General features: G+C 40.5%; 1 protein-coding gene and 1 non-coding gene across 22 annotated transcripts in view; both read right to left on the bottom strand.

Moving 5' to 3' along the window:
• The window catches only part of BCAS3 (BCAS3 microtubule associated cell migration factor), a 482,829-nt gene that overhangs the window by 170,940 nt on the left and 295,272 nt on the right, over positions 1 to 16,617 (bottom strand). The window lies entirely within an intron of this gene.
• TRNAS-AGA (transfer RNA serine (anticodon AGA)) lies at positions 13,704 to 13,779 on the bottom strand. Its single transcript has one exon. It is a non-coding gene; the product is annotated as a tRNA-Ser (tRNA).

Raw genomic sequence — 16,617 nt, 5'->3', positions numbered from 1 at the left:
ATAAACCCCACCCCAAAACAAAACAAAATGGATGGTTTTAGATAATTAGGTTAAGAACAGGCCCCTGCCTAATGTGCCCACGAATGGCAGCACATTCGTCCACACCAGTATCGCGAGAGGTGAGACCTTCTGTATATGGTCACTGAGAAACTACGCAAAATGACCAGAAACCAGCTTATGCTACTCAGGATCTTTTAACATCCTATATTATTCTAGGACATTATTGAAGTGAACATAAGTCATTCCAAAACCATACTATATTGTAATTTGAATATAAGGTACGAGCAGTTATATGTACAATGACCATAAGCCCTCAGAAGTTAATGAACTGAGGCTGACCTTGATCACTGACTCAGATCCTGCAGCACAGGGCAGTACCTGCTCCCTCTCCCACATTTGCCAACCTTTGCTACAACAGTAATCAATTTGCTGTCTTGATCTCTCAAGCATATCATACATTTTTTGATCCATCATTAAGCCTCAAACTTGTGGCCTAATTAAATTACTGAGGAAAGACACTTTGGAATTCTTGACTTTGGCAGGAGAAAAAGTAGAGATAAATATTTGAATAAGGTGAGAAAATTATGACCTAATCTCCATGCGGTCATTAATGAATCAAAGTCGGGGTTCAAAATAAGTTAACTTTTATTTGATTCCATTTTTTAAAACACAAGATGATGTCAAACCATTTACAGTATGGCAATTAAATGCCAGATATAAAACGGAGGAGAAGGAAGACATAGAAAAGGCTGAAGGGACAAGACAGCTCCGCACGAGAGGTATAAAGAGATACAGAGGTGGGGTGTCTAAGTCATCGAGATGACCTTCCAGAGTGTAGATGTTACATGGGAGAAACCGTGGAAGGACAGAAAAAAGCCTAGAGTTAGACAAATGAGAGACAGAAAGACAGAGAGAAAGAAATAAAGATCAGCAAAAAGGAAAGTCAAGCTTGACCCAGCAAATAAAATAAGCTAGTGAGGAATTTTTGTCAATGGGCATAAATTTCAGTTGTTCCCAATGAATGACAAAAGCCAATGTGGAAATCAAATTATTTCCAGAATCAAGAGACGGGCTGTGCCATGTGATACCAGAGAAGAGAGAAAATAAACCTACAGTTACTACAAATATCAAAGAGTAGGTTTCAGCAGCAAGGCAAAACCCCGTGTAGAAGTGGCTAAGATGGTGAAAAATAGGTGTGGGGAACAGAGATGAGGTTAGAAAGCCTAGAGGAAAATAGGAACTAATTGTGAAAGCACTAAAAAACAGAAAATAAATCAGAGCACTTCCCTTTGCACCCAAACACTGCAGTGCATCCCCTACAAGAAGCTGGAGTTCCCAGAAACCCAATCTCTTCCCCCCACCACTGGGCACGCACAGCATTATACTTATGAAAGGCTCTTCTGTGGCACTGACTTACGTTTATCTCGTAGTCCAGTTAACTATATACATTTTTAGTGTTAGATTCTAAACTACTTGAATCAAGGACCATTTTTTGGGTACCTGGTACCTCGTGCCCAGGGCACAGCAGGGTGCTGGATAGACAGGGACCTACTACATCAAGTCCAAAACTTAGAAATACTGATGGTGAGATTTCATTTCTCTCTCAAAAATCTAAGTGGTAACAGGTCAGGGAGAGGGTGCACTTCCGGCAAGAGACTGGTAGTGAAAAGATCTGAGTTTGAATTCCAGATATGACAATATCTTGCTATATAAATTTAAGCCTGGATATTAATCTTGCTGCGTTCTATCTTCTCTGAAGATGGGAGGATTACGCATTCTAAGATTATGATTCTTTCTTCCCTTGAATGCAAAGCGTTTACAATCTGTACCGTTAGTTTTGCAATTGATCACAGAAAGCCTTGTGGTATTTTCTCATCTTTTAAGCAATTCAAATGCATTTATGCCTCATCTTTCCCAACCTAAGCTCCATGAATTGAGAAAGGAACAAAGTTTTCTCATCTCCCACACCACTAAGAATATAGTAAGTATTCAATAAAGATCAACCTATTTCACAAAATGAATTGATGCTTTACGAAAATGCTCTTAGGGCTGTCACCTACCATTTGGAGGCCATGCTGCAAGTTGCCTTTTAACTGGAAGAAGCTAGGGGGAAGGACTGATGAAGCTGTCAGTTAGAGAAGCTCCTTACAGGACAAAAATACGCCATGAAGGAATTCAAGTCTTTTGCTTGTTGACAACCTGCCAAAAGATGCTCCTGGAAAAGGTGTTTTGTTTTGCAAAAATGAAAAGGAACTGAGCAGGGGGGCATCTCCTGAACTAGCGGTAATGGGGAAAAACTTGACATGAGACTTATAGTTACCTTTGTTCATTAATAAGCCCAGGTAGCAATTACCTACTTTAGCACCATCACAAAGAAGTGGGCAGTGTCACATGGTGGTGGAATTTGGATTTACAGAACCTCAGTTTGACTCCCAGCTTTAGCACTCAGTCCATACGTTCAAATTACTTAACATCTCTAAGCCTCAGTTTGCTCCTCTATAAAATATAAGATCATAATTCCTGCCTGAGTCCATTCAAGAATCAAGAAAATTTAAGTGAAGCGTTATTTGTAATTGAGTATGTTTTTTTAAAAAATCCCACAAATGCCCTCAGAGTGCCTGATACTCTTGAAGTAGGCGTGGCCAAGCTGAATAAGGCGGGGCAGTAAGGCTGCTGTTTTCCAGAGAGCATCTGGGAGCTCAGGTGGGTCTGTGCTAATTCCTTTGGATCCTGGGGCTCCCTCTGAGAAAAAAAAGTCTCCAAGTACTCTGGGCCCTAACAAGGCTTCCTTTGGAACAAATTAGCTAACTGCAGAAACTATAAGAGACAAGGTTAAGAAGCTGTCACTGGAGGCACTGTCCCAGGAGGCCAGCTCAGCTCTGCTTCCCTGACGACACCTGGGTGGGGGACCAACTAGGGATCACCTCCTTCCAGTCTGCATGCCCAGGTGGGGTCGGCTCGGCTCTGCCTTCTCCTAACAGATCAGCAGGTGGTCTAACCAGGAAATTACAACGTGGGGGCTCACAGAACAACACTCTCATTAATGCGATTAATTAATCGCAGCTATCATACACAGATACTAACCAGTGAGGAATTAGAAAATTATGTGGACACTTAATACAAACTCTATATTGAACCAAATTTAATAATTCTTTGACGATTTAGAAGACAATTCAGTATCTTGCCAGTGTTTCACAATCACATGCTTCCATGGTACTTTCATTGCTCTGTCTTCAAGGTTTTATAAATTTTCCAAAATCAGTGTCTCAAGAAAAAAGAAGTCACATCTTTATCATTGATTTTAGTGGCCAACAATATGGTCACTTCAGTTAAGTCTTTGGTTTATTTGAGTTGTGTTTGTTTCTTTGACTCCTGGATAAATGGAATATTACCACTTCTTAACCCACATTCCAGAAAGGACTCTGGAATGAAAACTAAGTAAAAAAAAATCTGAGCAACTCCGCATTGGAACGATGTACTGCAGTTACTCCTTCAAACCTAAAATACCTGGGGGTCAACTGTTAGAAGAAACTACCCCGTCTCCCGAGAGTTGAGATTGAGACACATTGATCCCTTAAATTTTAGTGCAGCAGAAATGTCTTATTCAGTAACGTTTATCATGTGTGCTGCACTCGTGTAAGAGGAACAAGATCATCTACTCTGGTAGTAAAGCCATTCTAAGGATTCACTGTTACATTGCACAACAGGTGTTCAACCAAAATGTGTTCAATGTGGATAAAAGGTTGCCCTGATCTTTCAGAAAGTAAGACCAAACTTACAGATCTATGTATACAACTTGAATAAGATATGTCTGTATAGAATTTTTTTTCAGGAAAAAATTCAAATACCATGTTGATCCTCTTGAATGCCTCAAATAATAAGACACTAAGAACGGAAATAATACCCTCTTCTCCCTCACATTCCGTCAGGAGGGGCCCCTCCCCAAGGAGGGCACCGGGACGTGGAATCAGTTACAGAGAGAGAGAGATATCCCGAAACTGGCTTACTTATTATTTTTGTTTTCAACAACAAAGAGCTGAAAACTGCAAAAAGCCATCAGAGAAGTCCGCTAAAATAAATGCAGAGTCCAAAAAACTCAGTGAACCATACCAATAAGGTTTGTTACTGGGATCATCTGTCTTGCTGCTGTACAGCTGGCTGTGGCATGGAAAAAGGCAGTGAGGAATGCCGTCAGGACATCTCCAGATAAAATATGGGGTGCCTATCTGTCCTTTCTCTGTTGCTGTACAATATGAGAAAATTTCTTTCTGTGGAGGCAGATGCATTTGAAACATCTCTTGGATGGGAATTAAAAACAAAACCAAAGCCAGGCATCAGGAGCGCTTGCACGATTCCACTGCAAGCCCCGCCTCACAAAATGATTCTCTACCTGTCTCGCATCTCACAGGGAGTCAGGATCTTCCTGAACCATGCATATTCCTGTAAGAACGCGGCTCCTGACACGTGGCGGTCACGGTCGGTGTACTCACTCAAGGTAATCGCCAATGGGAGGTCTTCAGTTTTTATGGAAGGGAAAAATAAAGCAGGACCAGGATACCTACATATCAGTTGGGGGAGGAATACCATCTACCCAGAGACCAAATTCTATATTCTATGAACCAAATCTACAATCAGCCTGTAGGTGGAAATCAGCGCCACATTTATCTGGCTATTAGGCACAAATTTAGGATTTCTTAGAGGAAGGAATCCAATTTCATTACGGCATTAAACGTGTGCTCTCCCCCACCTCTGACAGAGTTGAATTCTGTCCATCGGAGAAGATCAGGGCCGCTCACCTTTGGCGATCATGTTTGGAAAGGCCAGAGAAGGCAGTACTGATACTTCTCTAGCACAAACTACTAGTTAAATATCAGCTGAAGAGAATGAGTTCAACCAACCAAACAGCAACTCAGGCACCATGAAACTGGATTTGCGGAGGCTGGTGTGTATGTGGCGGGGGAAGGAACAGATGACTACCCTCAACCAGCAACCACCCTTGCCCTCAGCTGACATCACCTTTCCAGATGGCTGGCTCCACCGTTACTAGATTGTTTAAAATAAAGACATCGTCCGTGTTTTCACTCAGGAATGTGTACACTGAGGTGCAAAATCAAAGGAAAATAAGACACTGATAGAACCACGTGATCGATCAAATATTGCTTAAACCTATCGGCGTGTTTTGTGCTACTTTCTCTGTCGAACCGAAAAAACACTGTGCTCTGTGATAACGCTCTAAGAACAACTGCTTTAAATTAAAGGCAACAAGTAGACCTTGTAACATGACCAAAATCCATCCCAGGCTACAAAGCTAAAGGCACCAAATTCCTCTTGAACAATATTTGATAAGAAATGCTTAACACTTTTCTTTTCATATATTTCCTGTAATTACACATTTATAACAAAATGTGGATTTACTTGGCAGCCGAACCAAAGTGTTTCATATTGCTCCTAGATTGCAACCCTCGCTGCTCAAACACAGTCTACTAAAAATGAAATAACTTCCATTTTAATGTGGTTATAAGCTTCCTGCAAGGCAACAACCTAATTGAGACTTTTGATGTTAGCTTTTCTAAGACATGCTGTCCTTCATCATCTGTAGAATATTTTAACTCTAGATCTCTTGCAGTCTTCCCCAAGTTGACAGAGGGAAGGGGGACTGGGGTGGGAGGAGAAAGGCCACTTTATCAAAGTCAATGGAAATACAAGGTATTAATTATGTTAAATGAAGAAATATGGGCATTTGGTTACTTTTGTGGGTCAGAAATATTTTAATCTGTCGCTGCCAGCCAGCTGCCTCTCCCAGAACGCTCCCCCCACTGCCCCCGCCCCCTGCATTTCTATCAGTTGCAGGGACACATCAAAGCTCCAAAAAGTGAGGAAAGCAGCCACCAGTCCGGCCTCTCCCCCTCCCCCGACCAAGGTCACAGTTTTAACTAGAGGGATCGCAGCGTTGTGATAAGGCCATGACCTTTTTTATATTTTGGAAGTATGTATAGATGTTTAGAAAAATTAGTAAACCCTTAGCCCAAAGCAAAAAAACAAAAACAAAAACAAAAACGAAAACAAAAAACCCACTGAATGGAAAATAAAACTTTGGTGATATTTAGAAAAGAAAACAAATGGTGTTCTCAATTGCTCCCAGTCAAAGCAGAGCTGGCTCACACAGACGCAGCTGACTTCTAAGCTTTGCTAAGTCAGCCAAGCACACGGTCCAGAAGCAGGGTTTACAGGGATGGGAAACATAGCTGTTGGCCTTGATGCCCGAGCGCGTTCTGTTAAAGCAACGCCTGGAAACTTTGGATATGAACAATCAAGGAAGCCAATAGCAATTACGTAAATACAACATATCCCCTACATGACCAGGGCAGGGACTTCCACAAGGGCACCTAGCAACACTGAAAAAAATCCATTCAGACTATTTCATCAAGGTTTTCTGATCAAGGGATCAGATTGCTGTAACGTGCAATAATTGTGCAAAGCAAAGCAAACAGAAAACCACCATTCTGCTTTAGACCATAAAAAAACAACTTTTTAGTGAACTCTGCTTTCCTGCACTTAATTTCTAGTTTTGACTCTGGTAAGCATATAAAAATTTGGGGCAAATGTATTTACAGATGATTCTATTTTCAATATATTTTTAAAATTTGAATCATAGATAACGACCACATTTTTTTCTTCTTCTAATTCAACTGCAGAAAATTCTCAAAGGAATTCATTTAACTGTGGGTACCAAGTTAAAGAAACTAATCCTTTGCATGCAATATACAGGCAAACAGAACTCGTCTGATCTAGGGTTGGGTTTTAAGAGTTCTTCTGGTAGAATCTTTTAAAAATAGGAATTCAGCAGAATAAAGCATGAATAAACCATGTTTGTCTTGAACCTTACATTACATTGTGGGTAGAGAGGGGGGCATCTTTTAGGTAAAAATATACCAAACAAAACTCAATAACTAAGCCCACACAACTCAAGTGAAAAGCCAAAGGTCCTCCCTTTCCCTGCCTCTGAAAAGAAACGGATGAAGCCAAGGGCCTTTTCACTATTGTTGCTTCGTTTCAACCTTGCCCAAATGTTTGTCCTTCCCTGGAGTCCTCCCACCTCCTCAAGGATGTTACAAACGCACAAGATCCCTGCAGAAAGATGTTCATTAGGGAACTGCCTGTCCTTTTGCTAATCTTAATTCAATAAAAAATCCAAATATCATGAGTCAGGCTTACCACCTGGTTTTAAGTCAGGACTAAAAGCATTTAGAAATACATTCATCTGCAGTCACCTCACCATTTTCTTCCTCATTTCCTCTACTACTTCTTGGAATAAAAACAGAGGGATAAGAAATTTCGCTTCTGCTGCTAATTCACTGCTGTTAGAGGTGACAACTGCCACCACAAGGAATTTAAAACTAAACCAAACAGAATCTAAGCTGACACTCAGTCTGCCTCCTCTGATATTAGTACAGAGCAATGCTCAATTTTGAAAATAAGCAGAAGTAAACATATTGATTTTCTGTTCCTATGTGTAATTCTTATTAAGTAATCAAAGACAAAAAAAAAAAAAATTCCTAGCTGAGACAGTGAGGACTGTAACTCTATTCTCAGACTTTAAAGGAGAAAATTTATGAAGACATATGGATTCATAAGTTTGAGCTTTAAATGAGAAAAATTATGGTTACATATATTTTGATTTGTTGATGTTACCTTGTGTCAAGAAAATATGCAAGCTGATACATAATTTCCCCTTAGACACATACAAGGAAATAAGCACATTTCTGACAATAAAGCATGTGAACTTCATAGCAATTTTCTGAGCTTTCAGCATTTTGGTTATTTGCTAACTTTTGCATTCATTAGTATTTTCTAAATATATAAGACCTTTATTTTAAACAAATGAAGTCAGACTAGTCTGGCTTTTCTAATCATGTCTAAATAAACCCCTTTACTGGTGCTTCCTTGGTGCCTTGTGAACTATTCCTCTCTCCCTTTAAGCAAGTATCAGAATCAGGCTATGGTGCAACTTGAATTGCACTGCTGAGAACTGAGTGTTGAAATTATTCAAAAGTCTGGATGAAGACAGCCTGATATTTGAGGCACGATTCATGCAAACTGTCAAATCTCAGTGTAAAGATTCACTACCTAAGTTACCAACATTATAATAGCTACATGAATTCAGTAAAATACTTCCGAAAAAGGTACCAGCCTTGTAGGTTTAACGTGATTTTTCAAAATGACTCAGAGATTTAGCTGAACTACATGAAAGCAGCCGATGGTGGATTAAAACAAATACCAGCCACAAAAAAGTCATGCACATTTCTAGCACTCTTTCTGAAAAATGACTGAAACACTTAAAAAAAACCTTGGCTTTACAAAGGCGCAGATACTAACATTACAAGAGATTGGATGGGTCACATAAAGAATGAGAAAGCACAACACAATGTTGTAAATCAACTTATACTTCAATTAAAAACAAAGAATAAGAAAGCATCTCTAAGATGTTTGAAGGATAAGAAGATAAATCTTGCTACGAATATAGAAAAAAAATCTGAGAACAAACAAAATATCCACGATTAAATAAAACTCTAGGTGACTGAAATTGACTAGCATTTTACAATATTAATGTTAATGGTTCATCATAGTCTTGTTTGCATGTTTAACGGCTCCCATTAAAAAAGAAAAAAAAAACTTGTATGCAGGAAGGAGAAGTGAAGGGAAAACTAAAGTCATACATGCTAAGGATGGTGATGGAAGAAATATCAAACTAGCCAGAAATATACAAATAGCAGTTTCCAATGTCAGGTCAGGAAATAAGGCAGAGAAAAGTTACAGTCTAAAGAGAAAACACTTTTAGGAAATGGCAAAATTAAAACAGAAGTAGATATGTAAAATAGATGAATGAAGACAAGGTCTTCCTGCACCAAGGGAGTTGTTCAGGAGGCACAGTGTCCGTTTGTGGCCAGCGATAATACTTTCCATTCAATAGAGTTTGCAGCTTGCTGATTCGTATGATTGCAGGCTGGCGCCCTGCTGGCGAGCCTCTCCACTGAAATTAAATCCACTCTCTTCAGTTATAAATTATAATGCTCTATAAACAACACTCCCATTGGGAACGGAGAGAGAGAGAGAAAGAGAGGAAGAGAAGGAGTGGGAAGAGTGGGGGAAAAAAAAAAAAGAGGAAGGGAGGGAGGCAGAGAGTAAAAAAGCCAGAGAGGGAGAGCGTTTCTGCATAGTTCACTCACTGTTTAATGTTCTGCTCTTCTGCAACAAACAAGGAGAGTGAGCCTTCCACAGATAGCACTCCTGCTGTAATTCCTACACTGTTTGATGTAGAGCCCAGAAAGGAACGTGGGACAGTAATGTGAGTCTATGAGGAAAAGCACTTAGAAATCAATGAGTGTGCGAGAAGGAAAAATAAAACAGATTTTATACATGGAGTTTTCTTTTTTTTCAAATCCATTATTGAATATATCTTTGGAGTCCCTGGGGAGAACCAAAATAAAATAAATTCCTGATTCTATTTAGATGGATTAGACCTCCACGCTGTGCATCTTTTGATATCCAAATCGATCAGAGATAGCCCCTCAAAATGCATGGGAAAGGAAAGCAAACATAGGGAAGCTAAGATAAAAATAATCATGCCCAAACGGCCACAGACGAGGAGTCCGGAACAAAAAGAAAGTTCAGTGATCTGATTGCCCCCAGCACCCAGAGCTTAACCACATTTTTAAATGAGTATCTATTTCAGAATTTGATGTTAAATTTACAGCAAAGTGATACCCTGTTTCACGTTGATGAGTTTTGGGAGTTTTGGTTTCAAAGATGCCTTCAAAGGGGGAAAAAAATAGAAAAATAATCAGTTTCATCAATTTGCTTTTATTTATCTCCTGAAAGACTCCATCATGTATAGTTGGTTTGTACACACCAGTTTCAGGGTATGAACTTCAATCTCTAACTCTGGTTTCTTTTGTGTACGTTGATTGTTTTAAGGAGTGATTTATGCTCCCAAGTTGGGTAGAGACAATTACTGTCCCACGCCCATCAGTGTCCCAAAGGATCACATCCACAGGTAACTCATCAACTACAGAAGGACACAGCCCCGCATGAAAAATACCTTTGAAAGTTTTGACCAAATGAGGAAGGAACCTACACATAAAGATGTCATGGGAGGCTGGGGTGGGAGGGGATGAGAGAGGGGGGGCGGGAAGAGGCGGGGAGAGAAACAAGCCGGCTCAGACCCAGGTTTGAATGTGATTAAGGAAAGCAGCAACCCACAGACCCAAGATGCATGTCAGGTGAGGAGCCCGGAGGCCGAGCCCAGACTCCCTGTTCTCTTTCGTTCAGGGAGACCCGGCATTACTCCCATGTTCCTCCCACGGCAACAAGATGAGAGACCACTCCAGCTTCCTCTGTTAGTCACAGAATGAGGGAGGAAAGGAAAGCGGACGGGGATTTCCATTTCAGACCTGAAAGAATTGTCCCAAGATAAATTCCAAACTTGGGGGGGTGGGGGATGACAGAAAACTTTAAAATGGAAACACTGACCCTCCCGTTAACCCAGAGGATTAGGTTTAGGAACAACTCAGATTTTGCTCTGTCATCTCTCTCTCTCTTTTTTTTATGTGTCTGCCTGTCTCTCTCTGTCTCCCTGCTTTTGGTTGCGGTGCATACCAAGTAAATTATTTGCTGATAGGTGAATCTCAGCAAATGCTTTTCTTCCTTTGAATGCCTGGTGAGCTTGTTGGGAAAAGTCATTTCAGTCACTTAAAACAATCCCATGAAAAGTAAAACTCAATTCTGAAATAAGAGTATAACTTGGAGCTTAAAAATAAATTAAATAAAGGAAACATTAAAAGATAAATGGAGCAGGATGCTCTGTGGCTGAGGTAATCTGAGTGGAAAGGGAAGAAGGGGGGGGGGGTTACATTAATAAATGATTAAAAGGCCTTAACAAGGGCCTATCAGGTTGACCAGGGAAGCATTCTTCGCCTCCGCTCCTCTTCGAGACCACCTTTTTTACATTTGTTCTCAGTGCTGATCAATATGGTTTTCATTTGCTGATTTCCAGATTTCCATATATGATCCGCCAGCCCGATATAATGAAGCTAGAAAGAGCTGAAGTCATTTGAACATTCTCGCTCGCACGACTGTCGCCAGTTCATCAAATGCCTGTTCTCATCAAATGCCTGTTCTCTGAAAGCCAGTCTTTTTCTTTTGCTTATTGACAAATACCAGAAGTGTTTGCCCCGGGACAGATGTCAAACCCCAGCACTGGGAGGCAAATTTAAATGAAGATTCAAGCTAAATATTACGCTTTTTCTGGAGTCTTTTTCTTTTTTTTTTTGCTTTGTTTTGTTTTGTGTTTGCCACCGCTTTTAACCTGTAACTTAAGCTTGATTAAATAGAGGGAAAATAAGATTTAAGTGTGAATTATCCATTTCTGAACACAAATGCTTACTTCTGTTGATAAAGTAATAAATCACAAAGACTCAGGCACAAATACTTTATGATGTCACCAAAGCCTCCAGACATATTTATTGCTCCAATTCAAGTTTTCCTATAAAGATATCAACTCACTTGGCTCCCCCCATAACTTGTCTCTGATAACATTCACAAAAATTCATATCAAACTATGTTCATTAATTTTTTTTACTCCCTGTTAAAGTTTCTTTCATCTGTGCTGTAAGATGGAGTAACACTTTCATCGAAATATGTAAGCGTCTCACAATTTTTTTTTTTTTTTTTTTTTTTTTGCTGTATAGAAAAATGTTTTTTGAGGTCATCTTACACGAGGGAACCATGCACAAACCTTCCATGGGGCCTGCAATGCCTCATTAGAAATTCTCTGTATTGTTCATTGGTCACTTTTCCATATTCAAAAGACGATTTCAAGGAAAAGTGCAGACAGGAACACATTTCTGAAATGATTTGCCTTTTGCAAGCCAAAATTTAAAAACACAAAACAAAACAGTTGCATTCAATCAAAAGAACACTTCAAGAGTATATTTTTAAAATAAAATCATATTTAGAGCCAAGTAACTTCATTTACAATAGATTTTATTCCTTTCTACATTAAACACATTAAATAATAAATACTCTGGTGATTAACTGAAGTCATGTTTTAGTGCTCAAGAACGTGTAAGTCTGCGGTGGCAGTTCTGCCCCAGAACTATGCAAACAAAATCATGGAGTTTTGCCAAAAAATCTCCCTCAGTTTTCCCAAAAAGGTGAATGTGTCATGGCTGAGTCAGCGCCCAAACTTTTATAAATAGTTCTATCTCCAAATATTGCATTTGCTCCAACTCTCAGTTCACAACCTCTGCTTTATTTCATGGGTTTCCTCTGCTTTCCTCTTTTCTTCCTTCCTTTCCTTCCTTCCCTCCTTCTTTCCTTCCTCTGACCCCTCCCTCCCTTCTTTCCCTCCTTTTTTATAATGCTCATCCAGCAAAGAACATGGCTGGCTCAAAATAAAACAAAGGACAACGAAACAAAACGGAAGGAAGGCAGTGTGACAGATATTTACAGGAAAGGTCCTCCCAGAGAACCCGGCGGCCCTAGGGGATGAACTCCACGCTTACTTACTCAGCCCTTGCTCCGCTTTTCTAAAAGAATGGATTGTTGTCTGTTTATTCTCCTTTCTCATAATTCCTTCATCACCAGTGAAGGGATACCAACGATGAGACCTTCAGACTGGTTAGTTTCAGAACCTGGATTGTTCTGAAATTTTTGCTGTTGTTCGTTGGTTGGTTTTTATTTCCTTTGGAAAATAGTAGCAGATTCTACCCACAAATGGGAAGACAGACGTGCAGACCTCACCATGTTACTAAAGAATCTTATAAATGCTGTTGAGTTCTGATATTAAAGTTGATAATGGAGTTAAATAGGGAAGTTTAGCAAAAAATGAGGAAACAGTAAGCCAATGCAAGAATTCTAAAGGCATATAAAGGTAGAGAGTATACATTTCAGGGACCTTTCTCTGGGCCTCTGAGCTTTAGGGATTACTGTAAAAGCGAACGATAAAGAAGATGCAGTCTGTTTAAAAGTACCAAGCTACTTTCTCTTATGAATTCCAAGTTGAGTAAATAGGAGCTGTCACATAATGATGGGGGGTTGGTGAGGTTAGAGCTTTCAAGCACACTGAATCATCTCTTTCCCTATGATAGTCGTAATAAATACTGTAACATAACAAGAAAACAGAGAGAGAAGGTCATTTTGCCTAGATCTGAACCAGTGAGAAAGGCAGGAATGATATTCTTAAAGTCTAGTGGAACTGGTGGCCGACTACCCCATGGGATATTTAGCTACTAACATTCTGCTTTCCTTGAACCATAATGACTACATTGAGAGGTCAGATTAACACTCTCCTACATCATAACACTATGGTAACAATAGGTTAGTCAGAATATCTGAAGAGACACAAAAGAAGGAATCATAATCAGAACAGACTTCTAAAATGAGGTAATGGGGGAGTGAGGGGAGCAGAAAAGGGCCATTCTTGCTTGCAGAAGCAACAGGAAGAGACAGTTCTATGGACAATTGACAGAGGAGAAAACTAAGAAGGTTCTTGTGAGCACTAATGAACTCAGGAGGATGAGAAAAAAATTGTGAGTCTGAATAGGATGATAGAAGAATTTATTTATTTAGGTTGTTTTGTTTGTTTTGTCTTTGGGGGGAGGAGGTCATTAGGTTCATTTATTTATTTATTATTACTTTTTTAATAGAGGAACTGGGGATTAAACCCAGGACCTCGTGCATTCTAAGCACACACTCTACCACTGAGCTATACCCTGCCCCGCCTCCCCAGAAGAAAATGTTTAAAAGAAGGAAGAAAGAAAGGCATTCTCTCCTGCAATGCCAAGACAGCACAAATAACAAAGTTCAATAAGAAGAGGTTAGCTTACAGGAAAAAAAAAAATCTCTGGAAGGCTGTCTGCAAGTCTCCTGCCACAGGCGGGGCGATCATATCTTTCTCTGCTTTGCAGAGGGAGGTAGACCCACCAAACCAGAGGGCACCTTTCTCTCCATAAGGAAAATGACCAGGAATCTGCACAGTTGGTATAATTGTGGTCTTTTTTGTTTTTAAACATAACATCAAGATTTTACACTCTTCATAGTAAAATGAAACATGAAGCTTGGAACTGGATCGCTTGGTCCCCTCTCTTATCTCCTCCCAGTTCAAGATGCTTCTGTCTTTTACTGGTCAACATTCTCTGAGTCCTGCAGTTGGGCTCAACATATTCAAACTTCAAAACCATCTTCTTTGTAGACTTAGCTTTTTTGGGGGCAAATCGACTTAGTCTACCTACCACCGCCTCTGCTCCCTGTCATAACACCACTGTCCGTGCGCATACAGAGCATCCTCACCCTTCTTGTACCGGGTCACTTCGTGGGGTTGGTGGCTGCCACCCTTTGCTGGGTTTTAGCAACATCCGCCACATTTGCAAGGGCGCAAGCGGGCAGCATGGAGCTGTGGCCTGTCGTCTTTATCCACAGTACTTGCAAGAGATCCCGGGATAGGGCAGTCATTCAAAATATGGATGTTGAATGATGGAGATTGTTAGTAACAAGGGGAGGATTTGCAGAAGTCCTTAACGTGTTTTGTATTTTTTTAAATATTAGTAGTAAAATTAAAGCAGTAGGAGAAACAGGCGGAAGTAGTGGCTGTGGTCATCACAGCCCTAAGTGACAAGCTGGCAGTGCAGGTGAAACCACTTGTCTAGACGTGGCTACACCGAAATCTGTGGCTCGGGGCTTTATCATCAGTGGGGATTTACTCCCCTTCAACCGGGCTCCCAGGGAACTCTGAACTACAAACGGAGGTTTGAGCAAGGGTGGAGAACCAAGATCTCGAGCAGCAGAAGGATTTATAGTCAAGTTAAGCAAGTGAGAACTGAAACGATGAGGTAAGTACCTCATTAGTAATGCTCGGGTCAGGACTAGGTCAGGATGGGTTAAGACAGAAGAGCCCTGTCACGAACTCCAGGGGGCAGCCTGGATGGTGAAAGGCGTGTTACACACGGCCTCAGTTTCCTTAACGCTCAAATAGCTGCCACTAAGAAGTTATACAAAAGCATATCCAAGCATAATCAATTAGGGCAAGTGAATGGGGAGAGTTGAGAAACCCGTCTGTCCAAGGCAGAAAAAAAAAGGACTGCATTATTTTATCTCCTGGTCTCCTGGGAACTCTATACGGGAAGCAGAATTTCTATTTCTAGGGCAGGGAGGGCTCCATCCCACAGCTCACATGATTATTCCCATTTTTTAGTCCAAGTGGGTGCTGGTTATTATTTATTTTTAATTTGGGGGGGAGTAATTACGTTGTAAATTTATTTATTTATTTAAATGGAGGTACTGGGGATTGAACTCAGGACCTCCTGCATGCTAACTAAGCATGTGCCCTAGCGCTGAGCTATACCCCCCCCCCGAAGCCCGCCCCGGTGGTATTATTTTTAATGTATTCCTACTTCGATGCGTTGTAAATAAGCTTACGTATTCAAATGACCACAACAAACGATGAGAAAGGGCACGCTGACCCATAAGCAGCAAAGACCCAGAGGGCAACACTTAAAACATAAACGGCCAAGAGCCACCTGGTCGGGTTTCATAAATCAGAGCAGGGATGGCCCTACGGAGCGGGAACGAGGGCTCCGGGAACGGCAGCCTCCTGCCTGGACGCGTACAGTAAAAAGCGCCGCAGTAAGCACTCCTCCTGACCAATCGATAGACGCCTATTAACCTCCCGGCCAATTACAGGATGATTGGCTAAGCAAACAAAGAATTATTGGCTGTTTAGCTGGGACTTTATTCAGGCCTCTCTCTTCCCCTGTTTCTCATTCCGCGCCTCCTCTCCTCCCCACCCCCTTTCCTGTTAGGCAAAAAAACATCTGCAAACACCTGATATTCATCTAAGTCTCTGCAGTTGTACAGTCTTGTTAAATTGTTACCACCTTTTCCACAAGCAGTTTTGGCAATTAACCTCATGGCCAGGGACTTCAAAGAAAACAACTGTTGAGTTTAACCTCTCTGAGCTACCATAGATTCTTTTATGATTTTTCCTGAAACACTTTCATCCAGAGAAGGGGAAAAATGCAGACTGATAAAAATTAATGTTTATTTCAATATTTGCTTAATTTCTTCAGGAGACAAACGCCCCGGACATTTGCCACAATGTGGTACGCTCGCTTCTCCAAGTCTCCGCAGAGGTTTTATTTTAATTTACATTCCCAACACATGTGTGCTTCTCCGTTCTTCCACAAATCCTACATTTGCTGGAATCCAAGGATTTGATACATTTGACCCTCTCTTGCCCCTGTTCACAAATCTCTCATATGTTTCTCAAAACTGTTTAAAAGTTCAGAATGAAAAAGGCATGTAAAATTAATGCTAAGAACCAAAGTTGCCATTAAAAATCTATTTTCATTTTATATTTTTACCCTCATAGATACACTTTTTACATTAAAAGCAAGGCTAATCCCCGTCTCTCATGAGAATAAACTACTAGCAATAAAGATCAAAATATATGACTGAACAAGCAATACAATTCTTCTTGAGTAATCTTGTGGCCTAAGTGCTTCGATGCAATTTATGCTATGTAACCAGCTTTTTACAGCTGTATATAATAATAATAATGGG

The sequence above is a fragment of the Camelus bactrianus genome, chromosome 16, assembly GCF_048773025.1.
Source record: "Camelus bactrianus isolate YW-2024 breed Bactrian camel chromosome 16, ASM4877302v1, whole genome shotgun sequence".
Taxonomy (NCBI): Eukaryota; Metazoa; Chordata; class Mammalia; order Artiodactyla; family Camelidae; genus Camelus; species Camelus bactrianus.
Note: the sequence above shows the minus strand (reverse complement) of the source record. Positions and strands in the feature narration are given on the sequence as shown.